The sequence below is a fragment of the Pseudorca crassidens genome, chromosome 8 (genome assembly GCF_039906515.1).
Source record: "Pseudorca crassidens isolate mPseCra1 chromosome 8, mPseCra1.hap1, whole genome shotgun sequence".
NCBI classification, from domain to species: Eukaryota; Metazoa; Chordata; class Mammalia; order Artiodactyla; family Delphinidae; genus Pseudorca; species Pseudorca crassidens.
In genome coordinates this window covers 18,640,602-18,655,310 of record NC_090303.1, presented here as the reverse complement: position 1 = coordinate 18,655,310, position 14,709 = coordinate 18,640,602, and positions in this window count along the sequence as shown.

Sequence of the window (14,709 nt, the reverse complement as noted above, 5' to 3'; positions counted from 1 at the left end):
GGCAATTGCGGTAGACCACAATAAGGGACAAAATAAACCCACTCGTTCATTCATTCACTCATCCCACAAATGCACACTGAGCTCCTACTACGTTAGCCACTGGGGGATATAACTGCCCAAGATAGAGCCTGTCCTCTTCCACTCATAGTCCGGGAAGGGGAAGCCATGAGTCAGCTAGCCCACAGTCAGAAGGTGAGATGCAAGCTAAGTCCTAAAGGATGGGGAGCTGCAAGGGAAGGTCGATACCCACGAATTACTTGGAAATGAGCAGTGCTCAAAGCTGCTGGGAACCTTCAGCTTCCCCTTCCCTCCACATATCTCTAATCCAGACTTTCTTACTGGAGAAAAACCAAGAAACAAACCACGACGTCTGCACATTTGTCACATTGCACAGTGAGGGGCACCCCCGTCTCCAGGCTAGAATTCTCCCCGGAAGTGCCTTCTGATGGTGGAAATTCCCAGAGAACCCATTAGCTTGGGGCGGGGGATATCTGTGTTTTCCCTTGAACAGTGGATGTTAATTTTTCCCTGGAACCTGCTAAGAAGTCCCAAACTACATTTATACTCAACCCACAGGAATCCCTTTCTCTGTCAAGTAAGGATGTATTTCATGAAACAGCTCTCTCAAGGGGGAGGAAAAGAGCAAAATGTAACAAGACCACCCCTCAACCCATTACTCATCCCCATTTCCCCGGCTACATGGCTCCAGGCTCCTCTCCTGGTGCAAAGGTGGAGAAGGCGGGATGTGGACGAAAGCCTGCACTCAGGTCACAGCTCTGGAGCGCTGCTGGCACTTCTACCGGGCTCCCCATCTGTGTCACACAGTGTAGGGTGTTCCCACCACCCCTTCCCCATGCCCGAAAGAATTCCACTGTGTGAGGATGAATCCGCAGAATCTGCCGAAGTCTGAGGTGGGAGGGACCACCCACGTGGCCTCCGTGTCCTGGCTGGGGAGCTGCGGACTCTGGACTCCCCTCTCCGCACTTGGCAGTCTCTCAAGATCTTTGCCCAAGAATTGCCTCCCTGCAGGGCATGAAGCCCCAGCGTGACTTATTGCTGGTCATCCTTCAGCTCTGTCCCCACTGCTGGCACTGCTCAGGAGGAAGGGCAGGGCGGCTCTAACTCTCCAGACTGAGTCCTGCGTCACCCACACAAATACGCAGCCCTACTCACAAAATTACTGGCATGAGAACATACAACTGCTCAACACTGAATGAACAAAAATTACTAATCTACATTTTCTGCAGAATAAAATGATTTTTTAGAGGTGGTGAGACCTATTTGGAGAGGGGGAAGCCGGCCTGAGAATAGAGTAGACGGGCTCAGTTTTACAAATCATTTCTTCCTCTGTGGTTGATCTTATACAGGTTAATACCAAGTCTTTGTTCTTCCTTCAGTTTCAGAACTTTCCCTTCTGATCTTGCTTTACCTAAAACACATTTGAAAGGTCGAAGAAACAGCCACCGATAATCCCAGCGTCTCACTGGAGACGGTAATTTTTATCTCCTCTCATCGAGATAAGCTACCAGGTAGATATTTTGATTCCATCTCCTTTCCTTTCCTTTTTTTTTTTTTTAAGTCCCCTCCTGTTGGTAGTACTAACAAGCCAGGAAATTTCTGTTTTCTTAAGATACTTTTTAGAGCATTAAAAAAAGTAAGTTTCTCCTTATGAGCCTCACAGCCTCCCCCTGTGGTGTGCAAAGCAGGTCTTACCCCCATTTTTCAGATGGGGAAACTAAGGCTCAGAGATGTTACATAACTTAGCCAAAGTTACCCAAGTCGAAAGTGGGAGAGTCAGGTGTGAAACGTTTTCTTTTCTTTTTTTTTTAACTCCATGCTCAAGATTTGTTTTGTTAAAATGAGCAGCAAAAAAGGAGAAACTAAGGATCTGAATAATTCACCGTGGGATAATCAGCCCACTAAATAGGTTAACAGTTCATTACATTTGGGGTTTTTGATGTTTCCTTCTATTAAGATTATAATGGGCACGGAACCAAACATATCCCCACTGATGATCCCACACACAGGATTACTTAGTACTAAAGTGAACAGCTGTTACCACGGAAACTTCTGAAAAGATTACAGACCCTCGGTGGCGTAAAAGGGGCCCACAGTAGCATATGTTTTGATTTTCTAATGACTAGTCAGCTTAACTCCGCGTGTCTGTCCAGGTTTTGCCCTCAGACATTTCAAAACATTCTACAATTAGCTCAAGAGACAACGAATGATAGCTGTTAAGAACCCTCAGTGCTAGGAACCCTCGGGAAAATCCTCTAATTAAGATGAAAGATGCAGGCATGTAGGCCCTGCATCTTGGAGAAGACAAGGCCGGGCAGGGGGATGGAAAGCAGGAGTGTTTGGAAACGTGGGGATGGCCGTCTTTGCTGTGGAACGAATTCCATCTCCATACTCCTTAGCTGAGTAGAGTACAGGAGCTCGCTTCCATGGCTCTCCCCACCCCTGGACCCTGGCCCCCTCTCTGGCTGTCTGGAAGACATTCTACGCATCCTCCCTGGCCCCAGGTTCCCTGTAGAGGGAGCTATCAGTAATATTTTTCCAACCAGTGACTTTCTGCACCAAAGCCATTGTTTCGCATCCACTCCCTTATAGGCTTATGAGTGACTGGTCTGTGCGCCAGACAAGACCCTGCAGCTTCTCCCTTGATGCTTTCTGGAAATTTATTTGTAAAATAACATTCTACTCACCATTTATTCCATTCTCTGCACAAAGAGATTACATTAAATGGGAAAGACAGATGTAAAATCCTATCCTTTGATGGTATCAATGGTATGAGTTCCATTGGAGGAGGATCAGCACAGGGTGCCAACGTCAGGCAGGCACGAACACCACAGGTCCACCTGAGAGCATGAGGCAAGGCATACAGAACTGGGCGTTTGCCAGACACAGGCAGGGAAGAGCATTCTGGATACAGGGATCAGAGTATGCAAACTCAGAGACCTAAAAAAATGGCATGTTTGGCAGACGGCAAAAATACATCTGTGTTGTTAAATTAACACGTGTGTGTGTGTGTGTGTGTGTGTGTGTGTGTTACATTCTTACACACACTGTAAGGCTGGTTGAGGGCCAGGTTGGAAAGACATTGTGTACTGTGTCTTGGAGTTTGCATTTGATCCCACCCCAGTGAGGTGGGCTTTTAAGCAATAGAGTGACATGGTCAATTCTGAGGGCTCGAAAGGTGACTCTGGTGGCAGGGGGTTGCAAGAGGAAGAGACTGGAGGCAGGGAGGCCAGGGGAGCAGTTGTGGGATTCATGGAAATGACAGAGGACACCAAGACCTGCCAAGGTGGGCAGTGCATTAACAATGACAGTACTTAGGGGCACTTACAAGGAAGACACCATTGTAAATAACCCAACTGACTGACAAGGACAGAGTGCTGAATATCCTTGAGTGCCGGGAGTCATATCTGGGGCTGCCACGAGAAGCCCCTGCGAGGCAGGGCTCAAACAAGCTGTGTGTTCGGGAAGATCAGTATAAAGTGGGCGGAGAGTTTTGTGTTTTGTTTTGTTCTTTGAAAGGAACAGTAAAGCAGTTACTTAAGAAAGGCCTTCAACCCACTGGGTTTTTTATCAAGTGTAACTTCTGAGCAGAGAGGTCTACCACATGGGGACTGATAAGGTAGGGGCAGGATATTTCTTTATATCACTTTAGCTGAAGACATGCTCTATTGCTTTTGTACTAGTTTGTTTTGCTTTGTTTTGTTTTTTTCTCCTGCAATTAATCTGCCACCTCGTGGCCTAATAAGAAATTTCAGTTTTCATAGATCAGAGAGGGAGGATGGATGAAGTAGGAATCGATATGCTTTCGGCCAATATAAGCGCCAGCACACTACTGACCGTCATGAACGATGCACCAATACAGGAGTGCCTTCCTCTGACTATAAAATGCCCCTCTTACCCGCTATCCAAAAAGCATTTTGTCATTTCCCAAGAATTCATGGAACAATAAGAATGCGAATCATAGACACTTCTTACATCTGTATGCTCTTGCCTTCACAAAATGAAAACTAGAAAATGGTCCTTATATTTTAATGGGAAGCGAAATTGCTCTAAAAGCCACAAAATGCCCTAAGACTATTTTCAACAAATAAACTAGTGCTAAAAGATAATAAAGTGAATTTACAAACAGATGAAACCTGGACCCTGAGCAAATACTCATTAAACTAAAATAAAAAGTGAACACAAACTGATGAATGGAGCCCTTTTTCTCTGGCTGACTCATAATATCAGTGTTTGATAATTGGTCTTCTTGAGAAACTGAGAGGATGCTTGGGTGGGAGTTCTGTGGCCCTTGAATAGAATCACTTGTTAGATTCTACAAAAAACAAATAAGCAAGGGCCCCATCCCAATATGTCCCCTTAGTCAGAAGTGCAGTGCAGCAAGGTGGTAATGGGGTCAGCCCAGGGCTCTGCTGGCCTCTGCTGTGTAGACCTTTAACCTTTTAGTTACTGGAAAATAGTGAAGCCAGGAGGGGAGTCCCAGAGAAGGGATAGGCCTGGGGCACTGGAGAGCCAGACTACTGCACACTGGCTGAATTTTAGCCCTGCCCTTAGTTCAACCTATTCTCAACCTCAGAAATGCTGCCTAAAGAAAGATGTCTTTTATTTTAATTGAGAGATAATTGCATATTACATTATATTTGTTTCAGGTGTACAACATAATGATTTGATATTTGTGTATATTGCAAAATCACGAGAGTTTTTTTTTTTTTTTTTTTTGTGGTACGTGGGCCTCTCACTGTTGTGGCCTCTCCCGTTGAGGAGCACAGGCTGCGGACACGCAGGCTCAGCGGCCATGGCTCACGGGCCCAGCCGCTCCGCGGCATGTGGGATCTTCCCGGACTGGGGCATGAACCCGTGTCCCCTGCATCGGCAGGCAGACTCTCAACCACTGCGCCACCAGGGAAGCCCTGAAAGATGGTTTTTAATAGTTACATTCTTCTAGCACAATATTTACAATATAAAAGTCACTAATGTAGATGTGGCCAAAGTTGATTTTTGCTCTATTGTTAAGGAGTGGTGTCCAAAGCCAATTCAACGCATAAATAAGATTTTAAAAGGATGTTTCAGCCATCTAGTTGCTAGTCATTTTCCTGTTTCCATTTCTACATGTTCATTTTAATCTGACCACACAACTATCATTAATTCTAAAAATATTTTCACTCAGTCCTCTTGTTTCCTAGGTCTGATCATATTGTTCATAGTGATAGTTTAGTGTCCTCCTTCCTAAGAGTTATTTTTCAAATTTGTTATATATCTTAAGGAATTGGTACATAAACTGCATAAACTTCTTCCTGAATTTGGTAATAGTTTGTTAACAACAAGTGTCAATTACACTTCAATACATGAAAGAAATACAGTTTTGAAATATCGTATGCTTTTTTTCCCCTAATTTAGAATACTGCCCTCCCCCTGAGTCCAGATGAAGATATTGATGATTGTTGATGATGATGATGATCATTTTTACTCTATTTGCAACGTATCAAAGAATGTGAGAGCTGGAAGGAAACTGAAAGGTAAGTGAGTCCACTCAGCTGCTGTTTAAGTCACGTCTGTGCTGAAAACTCAGTTTGGTTTTGATCTGTTCTGCATGCACAGTGATGGAGAGGAAAAGGGAACTGATTAATATGTAGAGAATTATGGCAATTTTATGCAAATGATACGGAAACAAAAGTGATCACTTTTGTGATTCCAGAGGTAGTAGAAGCGGAGGCAGCAGGCATGGCTGGAGTTGGCTGGGTCTGGAAGTCTGGGACAGAGGTAGGTTGGCTGGAGGTGCAGGTAACAAAAGATGGAGGAGATCAGGGTGAGAACAGCATGCGACCAGGAGAGCTAAGGGGCAAACACCCTGGACTTGGGTAAGACGCGAGGTAAGTACAAGGCTCAAGCACCTATCTTAGAGTTTATGATCTGTTGAGAAGAGTGTGCAGATGAGGGGGCAAATGTCACAGATTCTGCTCCCAGCAGTGTAATGAAGTGAAAAATTGGGTGGTGACCTGGAAAGTGGTGTAGACCAGTAGTTCTCAACCTCGGTGGCACATGTGAGTTACCTGGAGAGCTTTGAAAAGTCCTAACGCCCAGGTCCCACACCTCACTCTGGCAGTGGAATCCAGGCACCCTAGTTTTTTTTTTAAAGCTCTTCACATGATTCCAATGTGTAGCCAAGGTTGAGAATCCCTAGTGTAGAAAATAGGAGATTTCTACCCCCAGCAGGTAGAAAGGTGGTGTCAACTTACAAGATTAGATGTGATACAGCTATTGGCCGGCCCTTCCCAGCCCCCTGAAAAGAGGTACTCCAACCTGCAAGGTCCGCTTTAAGTACCACTTGATTTATTTCTGAGCAAGCCCTGGGCTGTGTTAGGAGCTCAGTTCTCATCAACTGGTGGGAGGGCAGAGATTAATTTCGCTACCGTCGACATACACTTCATCCCCAGGGCACCCCCAGTCTCAGAGAACTACAACCTTTCCTTCTGACTGACGTTTCTGGTTTCATTCCTACACCTGCCGGAACTCGAACTGTGCTCAGCACATCAGTCAACGTTACTGGGACTCCCTTCTCCCCAGAGCTAGATTGTGATCCCTTGTCACTGGGTGCTAGCTGAGGGCCTCCAGCAGCCTGATGGACCTCTCCACTGGATCACCAGATTGGTATCAATTCCAGCATGGAAAGAGCTGGATTCCAGGGAATCCTCTGGGACGAGGGCATTTGCATGGCCAGCCCTTCCCATTGGGGCCATCCTACGTCTGAGTAATTTCCTAGAGACCGAACGTCCCAGGTCTCAGCTGCCCTCCTTTTCCTACTGGCCCACCGCTCCCTCAAAACTGAGGCCAAATGGTTAGAGCTCAAAATCATGCCAGCCAGCTGGTGGGAGCGTAAAACCTGAACGCTCCTGGCGGTGGTGGGGTGGTGTCAGGTGTTTTGGTGGCTGAGAGATCTGTGGGAAGATGCTTGAAGATCAGTGAACTCATCACTGGGAGTCGCCACAAAGGCTTCTGAAGGAAAGAAAAGGATGGGGGAAATGAGAGGCGGGTTATGAAGGTAACAGAACTGGAAAGGAGAGGCGTGCTCTGCTCAGAGAATTGTCTAAAGCAAACGTAGGGCAAGCAAGGTGCCGACGGATCTACCCACATCCACAGCAGACGTGGCTCACTGATGGCAAGATTCTTCCCTGCGGCACCCGGACTTGGACTTGAAATCTGCCTCGACACAGCATTGCAGGTATTCACCACAGGTCAATCAGAGCTCTCATGCAGGCTGAAAACTATGAGCCGCCCTGGATCTGAGTGAAGAAGCACCTTTCTTCTTCCTAAGCCACCGGCACAATCTAGGCACACGCGGGGGAGGGGTGGTCCGAACCGGAAACCAGAGAGAAAGGCTATGCCATGGAGAAGCAAGCTCGTCTTTTCAAGGTCCTGTAGTATTTAACACTTTCCATTTAATTATGGCCAATCCACACAATTCCTTCTTTCTTCTAATTCTCTTTTTATACGCAGTGCCACTTCCTCTCAGCACAGTCTCTCCCGTAATCCCCTCCCCCTCTTGTTTTTTTTCTCCTCCAAACTGACCGGTATGCTGTGGAGCTGAGAGAGGAACAGGCTTCCTGGAAGTCCCTGCTCACCCACAGGCACCCCGCCAGGTCGAGGCTGTGGACAGAAAAGGTGGCTGGGGAGCCGTCACGGGATTCAGGAGCGGCTCCCGTTGTTCAGTGGCCATTCGGGCCTCTTAGAATCTGAGTTGTGATCCTGTCCCAACCCCTGCAAATGCTTTAGGTTCTGCGGGCACCAAATGTTCCCTGAGCGTGTCCTTGTTCTCAAAGTCAAACACAAACAGAAAAAAAATACCCAGGAGATTGTTCGTTTCACCCAGCCCCATGGAAGAGAAAGGACATCCAAGTAGATACATTTTGCCACCATTTGGAGATGTGGGACCAGCCTCAATCAGGAATAACCGCCAGGCTGTACTAGGTAATTTCTCAAGGGATGGTCAGAGCGTTTAGTTTAATCGAACCCCCCTATCCCGACCCTGAACTGCCCTGAAACCTATCTTTCAGCTTCTAATGTTTTTTCTTTCTCTTCCGTGGGGATGAGCCTCCGTTTTCTTCCCAATGTAATATACGTATTAGTTTTGTAGAGCAGGCATTCTAGTATCTGGTGAATTGAATTATGTGCTTTAATTGTTTGGGTCCTACACTCCAACCCTGGAGAACTTTCTGCCACCATTCTCCCAGTCGTCAAAAACTGAACCCTCAGAGTCATCACTGGTGCTCCTTTCTTCTGAATCTCTGGCATTTAACTGCCTCAATGTCCGATAGATTCTCCTCTCGAAATGTCTCTGGATCCACTCCTTTCTCTTTCTATCCATGACCGTCCCCTTGCCGTTATCTTCTCTGCTTCGTCCTTGGATTACTGCAGCCACTGGTCTCACTCACCCTCCAGCTTCAACCCCGCCACTCCCAGACCAGTATTCCTAACCTCAAAATTTATCCTTTCACTACCATATTCAGTAACCTCTAATGGAATCCCATGCTGACATTCAAAGCCTAAAACTCTCTGGGCTACTACGCAAACCCTCAATAATCAGTCACACATTGCCTATGGACGTGATTTCTAACTATTTCTCAATGGTGCGCATGTGCTCCAAAAATCATGTTCTCTCTCTCTCTCTCACTCATACACACACACACACACACACACACACACAGAGTAAGCCTTTGCTTGACGTACAAGTGGCTTTCTACTTGCATTTTAGCATCAAGCAGGGGTTAAAGTGAGAGCCTGGAAACTCTGCATGCGCCAGTAAGACTTCCCCACCCTCACCTCACCACTACCATCACGGCGATTTCCATTCTGCTTTTGAATTGATGTTTTCTTTTTTTTTTTTAATTGGAGTATAGCTGCTTTACAATATTGTGTTAGTTTCTACTGTACAGCAAAGTGAATCAGCTGTACGTATACATATATCCCCTCTTTTTTGGATTTCCTTCCCATTTAGGTCACCACAGAGCGCTGAGTAGAGTTCCCTGAGCTATACAGTAGGTTCTCACTAGTTATCTATTTTATACATAGTATCATGAATTGACGTTTTCAGTGAATACATTGAAAACAATGCATTGTTTCCTTTTAGCATCGTTTGTGTTTATACCCTCAGAATATGTATAAGGTACCAAAAGAAAAAAGCTGTCAATGTAGAATTATACACTAGGATAAGGAAACATTAGGAAGAGCGGAGGGGGTGATGGAAGCATCATACCAGCATACCAGACATCCAGCATACCAGACCTCCCTCATTTTCACGCCACCCCTCGACAAAAAAAAATTTAGTATCCATCCACAGACAAAAGTGCCTTTGAGGGAGCTGAGAGATCCAGCACCACAAGCCAATGGGCCTGGGAGGAGTCACAGCCTCCAATGGGCTGATAGACCTTGGTTGTAGCTGTGGGCCCTGTGGTGGCCCATGAATTGGCTTCTCTTGGTCATGATCTGGAAGGCCCTGGTGAACATGCTTAAGACAATCACTCGCTGATGAGACAGCTTATGTGGAAGTTCAGGTTTCCAGAGGAGAAATTCCAGCACTCCACTGGAGTGGGGTGGGGTGGGGGAAGGGTTTGGATGTACTGGAAAGGGTAGGAAGAATAGATTGACCGTACCTACATCACTCCAATGTGGCACAGTTTAGGGCCTAGGAAGATCTTGCTTGGTCCTTGATTTAATCCCACAGGTGAAAGGGAGAGTATGTGAATGACACCGTGCCTCCCCAGCTGTGCAGGACACTTCCAAAGTGCTCATGTATCTCTCGCCCCATCTGGAGTACTCAGTTAAGAGCTCTATGATTTGGAGGGTGGGAGGTGGTGGGGGGCCCAGCAGATAGAACTCTGAGAGGACATGAAAGTCACACAGATCCTAACTGCCTTGTGGATTCCATCAAGAAGCCAGCCCACAGCTGCTGGGAGCCCCTCACCCACAGATCCACCCCAACTGGCCCTTGGGCACCCACAGCGCTCCACATGCCTGACCCCCACCCATACACCCTTCCTGTGGCCAGCTCCTTGTGTGTGCTCCTGACAATGGCCCGAGTGGGCTTTGGCGGATTGCCAGTGAGCACACACAGGAAGCTGGCTCACCTGTAGGCCAGGGAGAGAGCACAAACTTGAGCTTTAGGGCCACATGTGAGAAAACAAAAGAGACGCCATGAGCCCAGGGCCTGGTGTGTTGCAGGATCCGGAGAAGGCCTACAACCTTAAGAATTCTGCCACAAGAGGGAGCAAGAAGCACGGAGCGGGTATACCCACAGAAGGTCTGAGACAGCCTCCACATATGTGTACGTATAGCTGATTCACTTTGTTATAAAGCAGAAACTAACACACCATTGTAAAGCATTTATACTCCAATAAAGATGTTAAAAAATAAAAAACAAAACCCCTAGCAGGGTTGATAAAAGGTCTCTCTTCCCCCAATGCAGTTAGTAAAGACTGCAGGGGTTGACTGACTGCTACTTAAAATGCAATGCAAAACTTCAGGAAACATGAAAAATCAAGGTGACTTGACACCACCAAAGAATCGCAACAATCTTTTAAACGGAATCCAAAGACATGGAGATCTATGATTTGCTTGACAAAGAGTTCAAAATAGCTGTTTAAAAGAAACTCAGTGAGGTACAAGAAAATACAGAAAGACAATTCCCAAACCTGAAACAGAAAGAAACAGAAAATACAAACAGACCGATTACCAGTAATGAAACTGAATCAATAATTTAAAAACTCCCAACCAAAAAATGTCCAGGACCAGATGACTTTACCGGTGAACTCTACTGAAAATTCAGATAAGAGTTAACACCTATCCTTTCAAACTATTAAAAAAAAAAAAAATTAGAGGAAGGAATGTTTCTGGACTCATTATATAAGGCCAGCATCACCGTGATACCAAAAGCAGACAAAGATATCACACAAAAATATAAAATTACAAGCGGATAGCACCAATGAACATAGATGCAAAAATCCTCAACAAAATACTAGCAAATCAAATTCACCAATACATTAAAAGGATCATACACCATGATCAAGTAGGATTTATCCCAGTGATGCAAGGATGTTACAATATCCACAAATCAATCAACATGATACACCACATTAACAAATTGAAGAATAAAAATCATATGATCATCTTGACAGATGCCAAAAAAGCTTTCAATAAAATTCAACATCCATTTATAATAAAAATTCTCCAAAAAGTGGCCATAGAGGGAACATACCTCGACATAGGCAAGGCCATATATGGCAAATTCACAGCTAACATCATACTTACAGGTGAAAAGCTGAAAGCATTCCCTCTAAGATCAAGAAAAAAGACAAGGATGTCCACTCTCGCCACCTTTATTCAACATAGTTTTGGAAGTCCTAGCCACAGCAATCAGGAGAAGAAAAAAAAAATAAAAGGAATCCAAATTGGAAGGGAAGAAGTAAAACTCACTGTTTGCAGATGACATGATACTATACATAGAGAATCCTAAAGACGCTACCAGAAAACTGCTAGAGCTCATCAATGAATTCAGTAAAGTTGTAGCATACATAATTAATATACAGAAGTCTGTTCCATTTCCATACACTAACAATGAAATATCAGAGAAAGAAATTGGGGAAACAATCCCATTTACCTTCACATCAAAAAGAGTAAAATACCTAGGAATAAACTTACCCAAGGAGGCAAAAGACCTGTGCTCTGAAAACTGTAAGATGCTGATAAAAGAAACTAAAGACAACACAAACAGATGGAAAGATAAACCGTGTTCTTGGACTGGAAGAATCAATATTGTGAAAATGACCATACTAGCCAAAGCAATCTACAGATTCAATGCAATTCCTATCAAAGTACCGATGGCATTTTTCACAGAACTGGAACAAAAATTTTTTTAATTTGTATGGAAACACAAAAGACCCCAAATAGCCAAAACAATCTTGAAGGAGATTTTCTCTAATACTTTTATAGTGCTTTCATTTCTAGTATCTCTATACACTTCTGGCTGGTTTGCCATTCACTCTACCCAGAGCACACCTTAGCCTAGCAGAGCTGTGGAGTTTTTCCTGTTTGTTTCCTACCAAGTTTGCTACTTATACTGACAAGGACTCTGGGCATGGATTTTTTGCTCTTTGCTCCCAATCAAGTCAGTCCCCTCTGGCTGTGAAGCTGCTGGTTTTCATAGCCAGTTCTACTCCAGAAAAGCTACTGGTACATTTCTCACCAACTGAGCTGGAGGGGATGGGAGCAGCCCCAGGCAAGAAGGCTGCAACCGCCACTGTTCTTTCTCAAAGTGCTAGCAGTTTTTCATGAATACATGCTTCTCAATTTGTTTGCCTTTGGTTAACTTCCAGGGCCCTTAAGTGATCATTTTTTGACAATTATTTTTTCCAGTTTTATACTTGTTTTGGGGGGAAAGAATTTTCTAATCTGTTCACGATAGTGGGAAGCCCTGTCTCCAAGTGTATTTTTACCATAATTTTTGCTTAAATCAATATTCAGAATATTTTTTTGTGTGTGTGGTACGCGGGCCTCTCGCTGTTGTGGCCTCTCCCATTGCGGAGCACAGGCTCCGGACGCGCAGGCTCAGCGGCCATGGCTCACGGGCCCAGCCGCTCCGCGGCATGTGTGATCTTCCCGGACCACTGCACGAACCCGCGTCCCCTGCATCGGCAGGCGGGCTCTCAACCACTGCACCACCAGGGAAGAATATACTGTAAATATGTAAATGATTTAATATCTGAAGTAGATAGTAAACTGTACTTTCTTTCTGTTCATTTTAGTTTTTCTTGGAGTTAAGAAATACCTCATATTTTCACTTGCATAGATTAAATCACCCCAGGCCATCACCTCAATAAAGTTTTACTATGAACAAACATGTCAGATAAACTACCACCTTTTTTTCCACCTCTGGAGTCATTCCTCTTAGACTCCTTCATTCTTCCATTCCAATCTTCACTATTTTTTCTTTAGGTCTGCTGTACAGCTATTATTCTAAAAATTTCTTTCATCTCTTTTGTGTTGGGTACATTGTTTTCTGGGTTAAATGTCTTTGTCTTGAAGGTCATGTAAAATAGTGACCTAAAACATGGTCTCTGGCATTAAACTGCCCAAGTTCAGATTCCAGCTCTATATTATTAGTTGTGCCACCTTGGAGACATTGCCTATCTATGCCTCAATTTTCCCATCTGTAAAATCGTTGTGAAAAGAACAGTACTTACCTCACTCAGCTGTTCTCAAGATCAAATGAGCAAATATATAAATACTAGCTCCTATCATTGGGGTGGAGTAGCTTTTGGTGGCACATGTGGAGTTTTCTAAGAAATGTGTAAAAGTATATTTTTTTAGACACTGCGTGGATAATAATTCTACTAACACTTGGTTATCTGATTGGGTATAGGATTTTAGGTTAAAAATTATTTGTCCTCAGAATTTTAAGGGCGTGGTGCTATTGTTTTTAGTTTCCTATTGCTGTTGATAAGTCTCAATATTCTGATTGCCATCCTTTGTGCGTATGTGCGTTTTCTTTTAAAAAGTTCTTTTAAATTGAAGTATAGTTTATTTACAATATTGTGGCAATCTCTGCTGTGCAGCAAAGTGAATTAGTTTTACACACGTATACATTCTTTTTAAAATATTCTTTTCCATTATGGTTTATCCCAGGAGGTTGGATACAGTTCCCTGTGCTATGCAGTAGGACCTTGCTGTTTATCCTACTTTTTGAAAGTTTAGAATGTTTTATTCTTGGTGTTGTGAAGTTTCATTCTGATGTGCCTTGGAGCATTTCTTTTATTCACTGTGCTGCCTACTTCACCAACCCATTACTCTAAGAATTTTTCTTGTGTTATTTCTTTGATAATTTCCTCCCCTTTTCTCTCTTTCTGTTCAGGCTTCCTGAAACACATATTAATTAAAGACGATCTCAGGGACTGACCTTTTTACTCCTATGGTCTCTAAATTTTCTCCTTCATAGGGGGAGAGTTCTCTTCTAATCTTTCTATCAAATTTTTTTTTTAAAAATTCTGCTATCGTGTCTTTAACTTATAAGTGTTCCTTTAAATTTTCTTAGTTTTTTATATAACTTTGTTTTGTTTCATGGATGCAATCTTTCTTATATTTCTGAAGATATAAATGATATATGTATATATTTTTTCTCCTGCTCCATGATTTATCTGAGTTTTTTTCTGAGTTCTTTTTTTTTCCTGTTGGCTTTGTATGTACAAAGCCTCTCAAATTGAAGGCATTCTCAACTGTTTGGTGATCTTTGGCTCTCCTTAGTCGTATAACAGTGAGGCACAAAAATTTCAGAGAGGGCAAGACTTGCTGATTGCGGAGCCAAAAAAAGTTTTCTATTTTGTGATTCCAAAATATAAGAGATCTTTTCTTTGAGTCTGATCACTGTCACAATAGTTGGCTTAGCTAGGATAGGCTAGGTTAGCTGCAGTAATAAGTAACAACTTAAAAGACTAAAACTCAATGGCTTAACAAATATTTATCATTCCCACTGCATGTCCAATGGTGACTGGTAGTGAGCTTGGGTCCAGGTACAGAGTAACCCCAAATCATCTAAGGATACCACTGTTTCATCATGAAGTTTCACGTGTTTCTCATACAAGGGAAAAGAAGGCATGGAAAAGGAAGCATTGTCTCTTGAATGACTCCACCCAGAAGTAACACACG